At 48.5% G+C, this 12,440-nt stretch overlaps 1 protein-coding gene across 1 annotated transcript in view; it reads right to left on the reverse strand.

The window, feature by feature from the left end:
- LOC111980827 (procollagen galactosyltransferase 1) overlaps positions 1-12,440 on the reverse strand; it is a 38,531-nt gene that overhangs the window by 24,871 nt on the left and 1,220 nt on the right. The gene's annotated exons all lie outside the window — the stretch shown is intronic.

The raw sequence follows: 12,440 nt of genomic DNA on the forward strand, positions 1-12,440 counted from the left end.
GTTGAGTGAGGTTATTTTCCTGACACCACACTACCAGAGCCCTCATCGTTGATGGTAATAAAGCCTACTACTGTTGTGTCATCTGCAAACTTGATGATTGAGTTGGAGGCGTGCATGGCCACGCAGCCATGGGTGAACAGGGAGTACAGGAAGGYGGCTGTGCATGCACCCTTGTGGGGCCRCAGTGTTGAGGATCRYCGAAGTGGAGGTGTTGTTTCCTACCTTCACCACCTGGGGGCGGCCCGTCAGGAAGTCCAGGACCCAATTGCACAGGGCAGGGTTCAGACCCAGGGCCTCGAGCTTGGAGGGTACTATGGTGTTGAATGCTGAGCTATAGTCAATTAGCAGCATTCTTACATAGGTATTCCTCTTTTCCAGATGGGATAGGGCAGTGTGCAGTGTGATGCCGATTGCATCGTCTGTGGACCTATTGGGGCGGTAAGCAAATTGGAGTGGGTCTAGGGTGACAGGTAAGGTGGAGGTGATATGATCCTTGACTAGTCTCTCAAAGCACTTAATGATGACAGAAGTGAGTGCTACCAGGCGATAGTCATTTAGTTCTGTTACCTTTACATTCTTGGGTACAGGGACAATGGTGGCCATCTTYAAGCATGTGTGGACAGCAGACAGGGAAAGGGAGAGATTGAATGWCRGTAAACACACCAGCCAGCTGGTTTGCACATMCTCTGAGYATGTGGCTAGGGATGCCGTCTGGGCCGGGAGCCTTGCGAGGGTTAACACGTCTTAAATGTCTTAAATGTCTCATGTCGGCCACGGAGAAGGAGAGCCCACAGTCCTTGGTAGCTGGGAGCAAGGCGTCYGTGTCTGCGACGTAGCTGGTTTTCCTTTTGTAGTCCGTGATTGTCTGTAGACCCTGCCACATACGTCTCGTGTCTGAGCCGTTGAATTGCGACTCCACTTTCTCTGTACTGACGTTTTGCCTGTTTGATTGCCTTATGGAGGGAATGACCACTCTGTTTGTATTCTGCCATATTCCCAGTCACCTTGCCATGGTTAAATGCGGTGGTTCGCGCTTCAGTTTAGGGTTGAATGCTGCCATCTATCCACGGTTTCTGGTTAGTGTAGGTTTTAGTGGGCACAACATCTCCTATACACTTCTTGATAAAATCAGTAACCGTCTCGGTGTACAAGTCAATATTATTCTCCYAAGCTACCCGGAACATATCCCAGTCTGCGTGATCAAAACAATTTTGAAGCGTGGATTCCGATTGGTCAGACCAGCATTGAATWGTCCTTAGCACGGGTACTTCCTGTTTGAGTTTCTGCCTATAGGAAGGGAGGAGCAAAATGGAGTCGTGGTCAGATTTGCCGAAAGGAGGGCGGGGGAGGGCCTAGTATGCATCCCGAAAGTTGGAGTAGCAATGGTCGAGTGTTTTTCCAGCGCGAGTGCTACAGTCGATATTCTGATAGAATTTAGGAAGCCTTTTCCTCAAATTTACTTTGTTAAAATCCCCCTCTACAATAAATGCAGCCTCAGGGATAATATTGCCAGTTTGCATAAAGTCCAGTGAAGTTCCTTGTCTTAGCAAAAGGGTCTGAATACTTATGTAAAAAAAAATATATATAAACGTAAATACATTTTTAAAAACCTGTTTTCGTTTTGTCATTATGTGGTATTGTTAAAGATTGAGGAGGATTTTTTTTATTGAATCCATTTTAGAAATAAGGCTGTAACGTAAGAAAACGTGGAAAAAGTCAAGGGGTCTGAATACTTTCCGAATGCAGGTGAGAACAACAACATATCACAATTGTATCAAGTTACTTTTCCCTCAACAAACATTTAAACATATACATTTAGTTAATTAGCAGACGCTGTTACTCTACACCATAGGTGTATCTGACTTCGTGATACCCAACGCAGGGTGGAAACCGCTATAACATTTTTTCATTAGAAAAGTATTTTGTATTTTGAAAAATTACATTGGAGTGTAGTTCAGCCCAGTCGTAATCCAATTCCAAAATACTTAAAACTAATTGAAATACGTAATTTCAAATACTGCTAACAGATACTTGCTCCCATTTCCGGATCAGTTGTAGCTAATATAAGTCCCAAATGGAGACAATATAGATTTTGTTACCGTTTAGCCACCATAGCTACTCTCTCACTGATAAGTCCAAAAACAAGCTCAATAACTCAATGGCCAATGCCACACACTGCCTATTGAATATGCATCACCTGTATGTGAGAAGGTCTCATTGCCATCTTAAATTTACCAAGTTTATCAGGATTTACCTTTCAAAGTAAAATAGGTGTTAGTAGTTAGATTGGGTAAAATAAAGTCAAATGTATTGTGTTATTCTTAAAATGTATGTATTAACGAATATACACTGCCTGTCTCGGAATATTGTCCATCAAAATGTTTAAAATTGTAAGTGGATATGAATATCAGCACTAACAATAATCGCGCCATCGCCTCCTTTGCCCCCCAAAATGGGGTAATTGGCGCTAAAAAACAAATATCCATATCTATAAGGGCACAAGGCGAGACKCAGATGCATACACAGYAGGCAGATGGTAAGAGTTTTTGAAGTTTATTAAATCCAAAAAGGGGTAGGCAAAAGAATGGTTGTGTAAAGGCAAAAGCTCAAAACCAGTTKAGAGTCRAGGAGGTACCGAAGGGCAGACAGGCTCGAGGTCAGTGCAGGCAGAATGGTCAGGAAGGCGGGAATGGAGTCCAGAAAACTGGCAAGGGTCAAAACCCGGGAGGACAAGCAAAAAGAGAATAGAAAAGGAGTACGGAAAACACGCTGGTTGACTTGAAAACATACAAGACCAACTGGCTCAAAGAGACAGGGATAAATACACCAGAGAAAATAAGCGACACCTGGAGGGGGTGGCGACAATCACAAGGACAGGTGAAACAGATCAGAGTGTGACAATATCGGTCGTTCTCTAGTTACAACACCTATCACTCCTCCTGAGCCCTAGGCCCCGTCAAGAGACAACCCCTATCCCCTACCTCCTTTAGGCATGTAGATCTGAGAGGATTGGCTAGGTAGGCTACTCTGTAAGCAGAGGGCAACGAGGAGCTAACTATCTTCATGTTTAGTCTGCAGGCCTTCCTGTCAAATTCTTCCAGATCAGTGCCTAGGGGTTAGGAGCTAGGGGCTGTTTCTAGATGGGGCCCAAGGGAGGAGCTACTTCCCATATTGCTTAGCCTTAATCTATCCAAATCATGCAGAATATAGCCTAGGGGTTGTTTCCAAACAGGCAACAGAGTCAGAGTGCTGGTCTGGCCTAAACCTCTAGGCACAACAGTGTGTGACAGCACAGCTTATAATTCTCCAGTCCTAATAGCAGGCAGCCAAAGCAGGTCCTATCTTCTCAGTGTGAAGTGGATTGCTGATGTCACACTGGTCTGTGAAAACACTGCAGCTCCTTGCTAAGTTTGTTCACTCCTGTCTCCTCACTCTAGCTGTCCAAGATTTACTTACATACTCATCAAACTCCTGATTACACAAACCAAGACCTCTCCAACTCGTGTACAGTCCAAATCCACTCCTCCTCTGCTCTCCAGAAATCATATGCACGGGTAGCCTATAAATGTCATTCTGACATTGGTTGTGTAGATCCAGATAGGCCTATGCCAATAATGACATTTTCCATTCATTTTGGATCTGAGGAATATACAATTGAAGTCGGAAGTTTACATACACCTTAGCCATATACATTTAAACTCAGTTTTTCACAATTCCTGACATTTAATCCTAGAAAAATTTCCAGTTTATTTTTATTATTATTATTTTTTACCTTTAAATAGGCAAGTCAGTTAGGTCAGTTAGGATCACCACTTTAAGAATGTGAAATGTCAGAATAATAGTAGAGAGAATGATTTATTTCAGCTTTTATTTCTTTCATCACATTCCCAGTGGGTCAGAAGTTTACATACACTCAATTGGTATTCGGTTAGCATGCTTTAAATTGTTAAATTGGGTCAAACGTATAGCCTTTCACAAGCTCCCACAATACGTTGGGTGAATTTTGCCCATTCCTCTTGACAGAGCTGGTGTTACTGATCATGTTGTATGCCTTCTTGCTTGCACACGCTTTTCAGTTCTGCCCACAAATTTTCTATAGGATTGAGGTCAGGGCTTTTGGTCCTTAAGCCATTTTGCCACAACTTTGGAAGTATGCTGTTGGTCATGTGCCATTTGGAAGACCCATTTGCGAACCAAGCTTTAACTTCCTGACTATGTCATGAGATGTTGCATCAATATATCCGCATATTTCCTTCCTCATGAAGCCATCTATTTTGTGAAAGTCCACCAGGCCCTCCTGCAGCAAAGCACCCCCACAACATTGATGCTGCCACCCCCGTGCTTCACGTTGGGATGGTTCTTCGGCTTGCAAGCAGTTCCCATTTTTCCTCCAAACATAACGATGGTCATTATGGCCAAAACAGTTCTATTTTTGTTTCATCAGACCTGAGGACATTTTACATTACATTTAAGTCATTTAGCAGACGCTCTTATCCAGAGCGACTTACAAATTTCTTCAAAAATACGATCTTTGTCCCCATGTGCAGTTGCAAACCGTACTAGTCTGCTTTTTTATGGCGGTTTTGAGCAGTGGCTTCCTCCTTGCTGAGTGCCTTTCAGGTTATATCAATATAGGACTCCTTTAACTGTGGATATAGATACTTTTGTATCCGTTTCCTCCAGCATCTTCACAAGGTCCTTTGCTGTTGTTCTGGATTGATTTGCACTTTCGCACCAAAAGTACGTTCATCTCTTGGAGACAGAAACACGTCTCCTTTCGGAGCGGTACGCGCTGCGTGGTCCCATGGTGTTAATACGTTGCGTACTATTGTTTGTACAGATGAACGTGTTACCTTCAGGTGTTTTGCGAAATTGCTCCCGAGGATGAACCAGACTTGTCCGAGGTTCTACAATTGTTTTGTCTGAGTCTTGGCTGATTTCTTGTATTTTCCCATGATGTCAAGGCAAAGAGGCACTGAGTTTGAAGGTAGGCCTTGAAATATATCCACAGGTACACCTCCAATTGACTCAAATGATGTCAATTAGAGGTGTACCCTCTCTGCGGATGACTTCGTCAACCATTTTGAAAAGAAGGTCGACGACATCCGATCCTCGTTTGCTAAGTCAAACGACACCGCTGGTTCTGCTCACACTGCCCTACCCTGTGCTTTGACCTCTTTCTCCCCTCTCTCTCCAGATGAAATCTCGCGTCTGTGACGGCCGGCCGCCCAACAACCTGCCCGCTTGACCCTATCCCCTCCTCTCTTCTCCAGACCATTTCCGGAGACCTTCTCCCTTACCTCACCTCGCTCATCAACTCATCCCTGACCGCTGGCTACGTCCCTTCCGTCTTCAAGAGAGCGAGAGTTGCACCCCTTCTGAAAAGAACTACACTCGATCCTCCGATGTCAACAACTACAGACCAGTATCCCTTCTTTCTTTCTCTCCAAAACTCTGAACGTGCCGTCCTTGGCCAGCTCTCCTGCTATCTCTCTCAGAATGACCTTCTTGATCCAAATCAGTCAGGTTTCAAGACTAGCATTCAACTGAGACTGCTCTTCTCTGTGTCACGGAGGCGCTCCGCACTGCTAAAGCTAACTCTCTCTCCTCTGCTCTCATCCTTCTAGACCTATCGGCTGCCTTTGATACTGTGAACCATCAGATCCTCCTCTCCACCCTCTCCGAGTTGGGCATCTCCGGCGCGGCCCACGCTTGGATTGCGTCCTACCTGACAGGTCGCTCCTACCAGGTGGCGTGGCGAGAATCTGTCTCCGCACCACGTGCTCTCACCACTGGTGTCCCCCAGGGCTCTGTTCTAGGCCCTCTCCTATTCTCGCTATACACCAAGTCACTTGGCTCTGTCATACCTCACATGGCCTCTCCTATCATTGCTATGCAGACGACACACAATTAATCTTCTCCTTTCCCCCCTCTGATAACCAGGTGGCGAATCGCATCTCTGCATGTCTGCAGACATATCAGTGTGGATGACGGATCACCACCTCAAGCTGAACCTCGGCAAGACGAGCTCTCTTCCTCCCGGGAAGGACTGCCCGTCCATGATCTCGCCATCACGGTTGACAACTCCATTGTGTCCTCCTCCCAGAGCGCTAAGAACCTTGGCGTGATCCTGGACAACACCCTGTCGTTCTCAACTCACATCAAGGCGGTGACCCGTTCCTGTAGGTTCATGCTCTACAACATTCGCAGAGTACGACCCTGCCTCACACAGGAAGCGGCGCAGGTCCTAATCCAGGCACTTGTCATCTCCCGTCTGGATTACTGCAACTCGCTGTTGGCTGGGCTCCCTGCCTGTGCCATTAAACCCTACAACTCATCCAGAACGCCGCAGCCCGTCTGGTGTTCAACCTTCCCAAGTTCTCTCACGTCACCCGCTCCTCCGCTCTCTCCACTGGCTTCCAGTTGAAGCTCGGTCCGCTACAAGACCATGGTGCTTGCCTACGGAGCTGTGAGGGGAACGGCACCTCCGTACCTTCAGCTCTGATCAGGCCCTACACCCAAACAAGGCACTGCGTTCATCCACCTCTGGCCTGCTCGCCTCCCTACCTCTGAGGAAGTACAGTTCCCGCTCAGCCCAGTCAAAACTGTTCGCTGCTCTGGCACCCCAATGGTGGAACAAACTCCCTCACGACGCCAGGTCAGCGGAGTCAATCACCACCTTCCGGAGACACCTGAAACCCCACCTTTTAAGGAATACCTAGGATAGGATAAAGTAATCCTCCTAACCCCCCCCTCCCCTTAAATGAGTTAGATGCACTATTGTAAAGTGGTTGTTCCACGGAATCATAAGGTGAATGCACCAATTTGTAAGTCGCTCTGGATAAGAGCGTCTGCTAAATGACTTAAATGTAAATGTAAATTAGCTTATCAGAAGCTTCTAAAGCCATGACATCATTTTCTGGAATTTTCCAAGCTGTTTAAAGCATAGTCAACTTAGTTGTATGTAAACTTCTGTCAATGGCCCCTTGATGTCCAGAGGGGGCGGAGGAACCTCCCGCACCTCAGACTCCTGGAGCGGGCCAGCCACCACCGGCCTAAGGAGAGACACATGGAATGAGGGGTTAATACGGTAATCAGGGGGAAGCTGTAACCTGTAACTCTGCCTCGTTCAGTCTCCTCAGGACTTTAAATGGCCCCACAAACCGCGGACCCAGCTTCCGGCAGGGCAGGCGGAGGGCAGGTTTCGGGTCGAGAGCCAGACCTGGTCCCCCGCACGGTCTGCGCTGGCTTTTCTGGCACAGCACTCGCGCGCTGAAGGGGAACATGGGCGGCGTTCCATGTCTCCCCGGCGCCGGAACCAGTCGTCCACCGCAGGAGCCTCGGTCTGACTCTGATGCCAAGGAGCCAGAACCGGCTGATACCCCAGTACACACTGGAAGGGGGTAGAGGTTAGTGGAGGAGTGGCAGAGCGAGTTCTGGGCCATCTCTGCCCAGGGCACGAACGCCGCCCACTCCCCCGGCCGGTCCTGGCAATAAGACCTCAGAAACCTACCCACATCCTGGTTAACTCACTCCACCTGCCCGTTACTCTCGGGGTGAAAACCCAAGGTAATGCTGATCGAGACCCCCAGACGTTACATGAACGCCCTCCAGACCCTCGAAGTGAACTGGGGACCCCGATCAGACACTATGTCCTCAGGCACCCCATTGCTGCTCAATGTCTGCGTCCAGCTTCCACACTACCGGCGCCACCYGGCAGGAGGCCGGGAGTATGGGGGTGGGATCCATGGGCCGCTCCTCTGTGTCATACAGCCGGGACAGTGCGTCTGCCTTCACGTTCTGGGAACCTGGRCTGTAAGAAAGGGTGAAAACAAAACGGGTGAAAAACATGGCCCACCTTGCCTGGCGAGGGTTCAGTCTCCTCGCCGCCCGGATGTACTCCAGATTGTGGTGGTCAGTCCAGATGYGAAAAGGGTGTTTAGCCCCCTCAAGCCAYTGTCTCCACGCCTTCAAAGCCTTGACGACAGCCAACAGCTCCTGGTCCCCCATGTCATAGTTTCGCTCCGCCGGGCTGAGATTCCTCGAGAAGAAGGCWCAGGGGCGGAGCTTCGGCGGCGTACCRGAGCGKMGAGAGAGCACGGCTCCTATCCCAGCCTCYAACGCGTCCACCTCCACTATGAATGCCAAAGAGGGATCCGGAAGGGCCAGCACGGGAGCCGAGGTAAACAGAGCCCTCAGGTGACCAAAAGCCCTGTCCTCCTCAGCCGACCACTGCAAACGTACCGGGCCCRCCTTCAGCAYTGAGGTAATGGGAGCCGCTACCTGACCAAAACCCCGGATAAACCTCAGCGCCCTGCGCACCAGGGACACYTGCTCGGCGCGTATAGCGGAGTAAATCAGAATGTCATCAATATACACCARTACACCCTGCCCGTGCAGGTCCCTGAAAATCTCGTCTACAAAGGCTTGGAAGACTGATGGAGCATTCATCAACCCGTACGGCATGACGAGGTACTCATAATGGCCTGAGGTCGTACTGAACACTCGTCTCCCCCCCCGGATATGCACCAGGTTGTAAGCACTACTGAGATCTAGTTCGGTGAAGAAGCGCGACCCGTGCATTGACTCAATCACTGTGGCGATCAGAGGTAGAGGGTAACTGTACCTCACCGTGATCTGATTTAGGCCTTGGTAGTCAATACACGGGCGCAGACCTCCCTCCTTCTTCTTCACAAAAAAGAAACTCGAGGAGGTGGGTGAAGTGGAGGACCGAATGTACCCGACGCAGGGATTCGGAGACATGTTTCCATAGCCGCCATCTCCGCCTGTGACAGGGGATACACGTGACTCCTGGGAAGTGCGGCGTCTACCAGGAGATTTATCGCACAAACCCCCTGTCGATGGGGTGGTAATTGAGTCGCCTTCTCTTTGGAGAAGGCGAGAGACAAATCGGCATATTCGGGGGGAATGTGCACGGTGTAGACCTGGTCTGGACTTTCCACCGTAGTAGCACCTACGGAAACCCCTAAACACCTCCCCGAGCACTCTCGCGACCACCCCGTGAGAGCCCTCCGTTGCCATGAAACAGTGGGGTCATGACAAGCTAACCAGGGTAGGCCTAGCACCACGGGAAATGCAGGAGAGTCAATGAGAAAGAGATTGATTCTCTCCGTGTGACCCCCCTGCGTCACCATGCCCAGAGGAGCGGTGGCCTCCCTAATTAACCCTGACCCTAATGGTCGACTGTCTAAGGCGTGAACTGGGAAGGGCATAGCCACACGAACGATGGGGATCCATAAACTATGTGCAAATGATCTGTCTATAAAATTCCCAGCCGCGCCTGAATCGACGAGCGCCTTATGCTGGGAATGCGGGGAAAACTCAGGAAAAGTAACAAACAAAAACATGTGTGCAACAGAGGGCTCTGGMTGAGAATGGTGCCTTCTCATCTGGGGTGACGCCAGAGTGTCCTGCCTGCTGCCTCGACCCCCAGAGGAACCATCCCGGCACCGACCGGCYGTGTGACCTCTGCGGCCACAGATGGTGCACGAGACGGAACCTCRTCCGGTCTCCCTGAGCGCAGCACCTCCCATGGGCATCYGAGCGGTGGTGCTGGGGGATGTCCGCYGGTAGCCAGCAGGTTATCCAGCCGAATGGACAGGTCCACCAGCTGGTCAAAGGTGAGGGTGGTGTCCCTGCAGGCCAACTCTCGACGGACGTCCTCGCGCAAACTGCAACGATAGTGGMCGATCAGGGCCCTGACGTTCCATCCCGCTCCGGCGGCCAGGGTCCGAAAGTCCAACGCYAACTCCTGTGTGCTCCTCGTTCCCTGTCGCAGATGGAAAAGACATTCACCCGCCGCTCTACCCTCGGTCGGGTGGTCGAAGACTGCCCGGAAACGACGGGTGAACTCCTCAAAGTGGTCCAGCACCGCATCTCCCTCCACCCACACGGCGTTGGCCCACTCCAGGGCTTTCCCCGAGAGGCAGGAGACGAGGGCGAACACCCTTTCACGGCCCGAAGGAGCCGGGTGGACGGTGGCCAGGTATAATTCCAACTGAAGCAGGAAACCCTGGCAGCGAGCAGCCATCCCATCATACTCCCCGGGGATGGCGAGGCGAATCCCACTGGAACCGGGTGCAGGGGGAGCGAGTAGTGGAGGCCCRTGTTGTGCTGGTGGAGGTGCCGGAGGAACTCCCCGTCTCTCCCAGCGGTCCATAGCTTGGACGATGAGGTCCATGGCGGCGCCGAGATTGTGGAGCATCAKTGTGTGTTCCTGGACGCGCTCCTCGACCCCCATACCAGGGGCACCTGCTCCTGCTGACTCCATAGATTTGGTGCGGAATTCTGTAAGGGGTGCGTAACTGGTGGCAGAGAAGTCAGACGCAGGAGAGCAGAACTGGGTAATAACCGGAGCAGTTTAATATACAAAACCACCGGCATCCAGAATAACAACGTATGGGTACAAAACCCGTCGCGCACCAGACAACAATGTGCACAAGCACTACAACAAACAATTCCACACAAAGACATGGGGGGAACAGAGTGTTAAATATACAACACGTAATGAGGGAATGAAAACCAGGTGTGTGGGAAAACAAGACAAAACAAATGGAAAACGAAAAATGGATCGGCGATGGCTAGAAGACCAGTGACGTCGACCGCCGAACACCGCCCGAAGAAGGAGAGGAACCGACTTCGGCAGAAGTCGTGACATACTGATAGCAGCGGTGGCGCTTGGCTTGCACMTGCAAATTCAGAACACACAACATTCTAGAATTAAAAGCTTATTTAACGCGTCAAATAGTGCTATTGTCAAATAGTGTTATTTGACGTGTATCTTTTTTGACACGCAAAGACCCAAACGGCGTTRCATAGTATGTCGTGAAGCTAATAGCAGTGACGCTATGAGTGTGTAACTCCGGTAGGGKAACATCTGAAAAATAGRGCATTTGGTAGTGTGTACTGGTGCTCGACCAGTCGCGAAAGCCAACATCACCCACAACAGAGAACGGTTGATTGTCAAGGGCAATGAATTCCATTATCTTGGCGTTATTGGAGTTTGCCTTTTGAGTTGTCTCGCTGAAATGTTCTTACTCTTTCAAATGACTGCTCYACTTGTTGACTGCTTGATCCACACAGCAAACATTGTTGGCTAGGTTAGGAATGCTGTGTTGCACGTGTAGCGCAAAATTTTACGTGGCGTCATTATGTCATGTACCTACGTTATATAGGTGTGCACGTCAGCTTTGACATCGGTTTTGCACARTGGTGTTAAACTAGACATCGGGCCGCTACCGATGTTGGCATTTTTAGCTAATATAGGCCGATTCCGATATGCTCACGATATATCGTGCATCCATAGCTGTAACGTAACAAAATGTGGAAAAAGTCAAGGGTTCTGAATACTTTCTGAATGCACGGTATCTGTGACCAACAGATTCATATCTGTATTCCCAGTCATGTGAAATCCATAGATTAGGGACTAAAAATGCATTTATTCAATTGACTGATTTCCTTATATGAACTGACTTTTTCAGTATAGCTGTGCTATAGTGTGCTACGCCAGTGTGAGCAAGCCTTTATATTGTATTCTAGATCATCAGCATCAACTAATGACAGAAGCTACATGTATCTAATTATAGACAAGTTGACTAATAAATAGCWTACCAAATGTTGGAAATTAAGAGTAGAAAAATATCTAAATGAGGCTATAAAACATGAWTTTTTTGCACCCCCTTAACAAAATTCTTAGGCCGTCCCTGAGTAACGTGCGCAGGTAGCTTACATGAACCTTTTGAAGTAATWGTTTGAAAATCAGATGAAAACATCATGACTGGTTGTGTTTATGTCACATTAAAATGAAATACATTTAAAAGTTAAATTACAAATCTTTACTATTAGGCCTATGGGATCCTATTAAATTAATAGGGATTCTATACGTAATTCTATGATTAGGCCCATGAAAATGTTTTCAACAAGTGTACACATAGGAGATCCCCGTACCGGGAGGAAATTAAATATACTTTCACATCTGGAAGTATGTCCCTGAAAGGTTTGAGTGCACCGGGAGAGGACAGGGTGAGAGTGTTCCCASTCAGGGCACACTGGTTMAATCAATGTTGTTTCCACATAATTTCAATGAAATTACATTGAACCGACTTGGAACAGACGTTGAATTGACATCTGTGCCCAGTGGGTTGGTACTGTAGCACACAAGACACAGGTGGACAAGCATGTTGAACCTTACTCTCCCCACCACATTTTTATTTTTTAATCGGACAGTAAACTACATTGCTACCCTTTGCACATCACACTCATACCCTTTAAAACAACTYAATGCCATTCATTTAACTACATTATCAGAGTGTTAAAGTGTTAATCTAAACTAATGTGGTCAGCCTGTACACAACTCATTCACTAACAATATATCTATATCAGTAGTAGATGTTCCAAGTCATTGTTTATTTTATTTACTT

This window comes from Salvelinus sp. IW2-2015, linkage group LG20 (genome assembly GCF_002910315.2).
Source record: "Salvelinus sp. IW2-2015 linkage group LG20, ASM291031v2, whole genome shotgun sequence".
NCBI lineage: Eukaryota > Metazoa > Chordata > Actinopteri > Salmoniformes > Salmonidae > Salvelinus > Salvelinus sp. IW2-2015.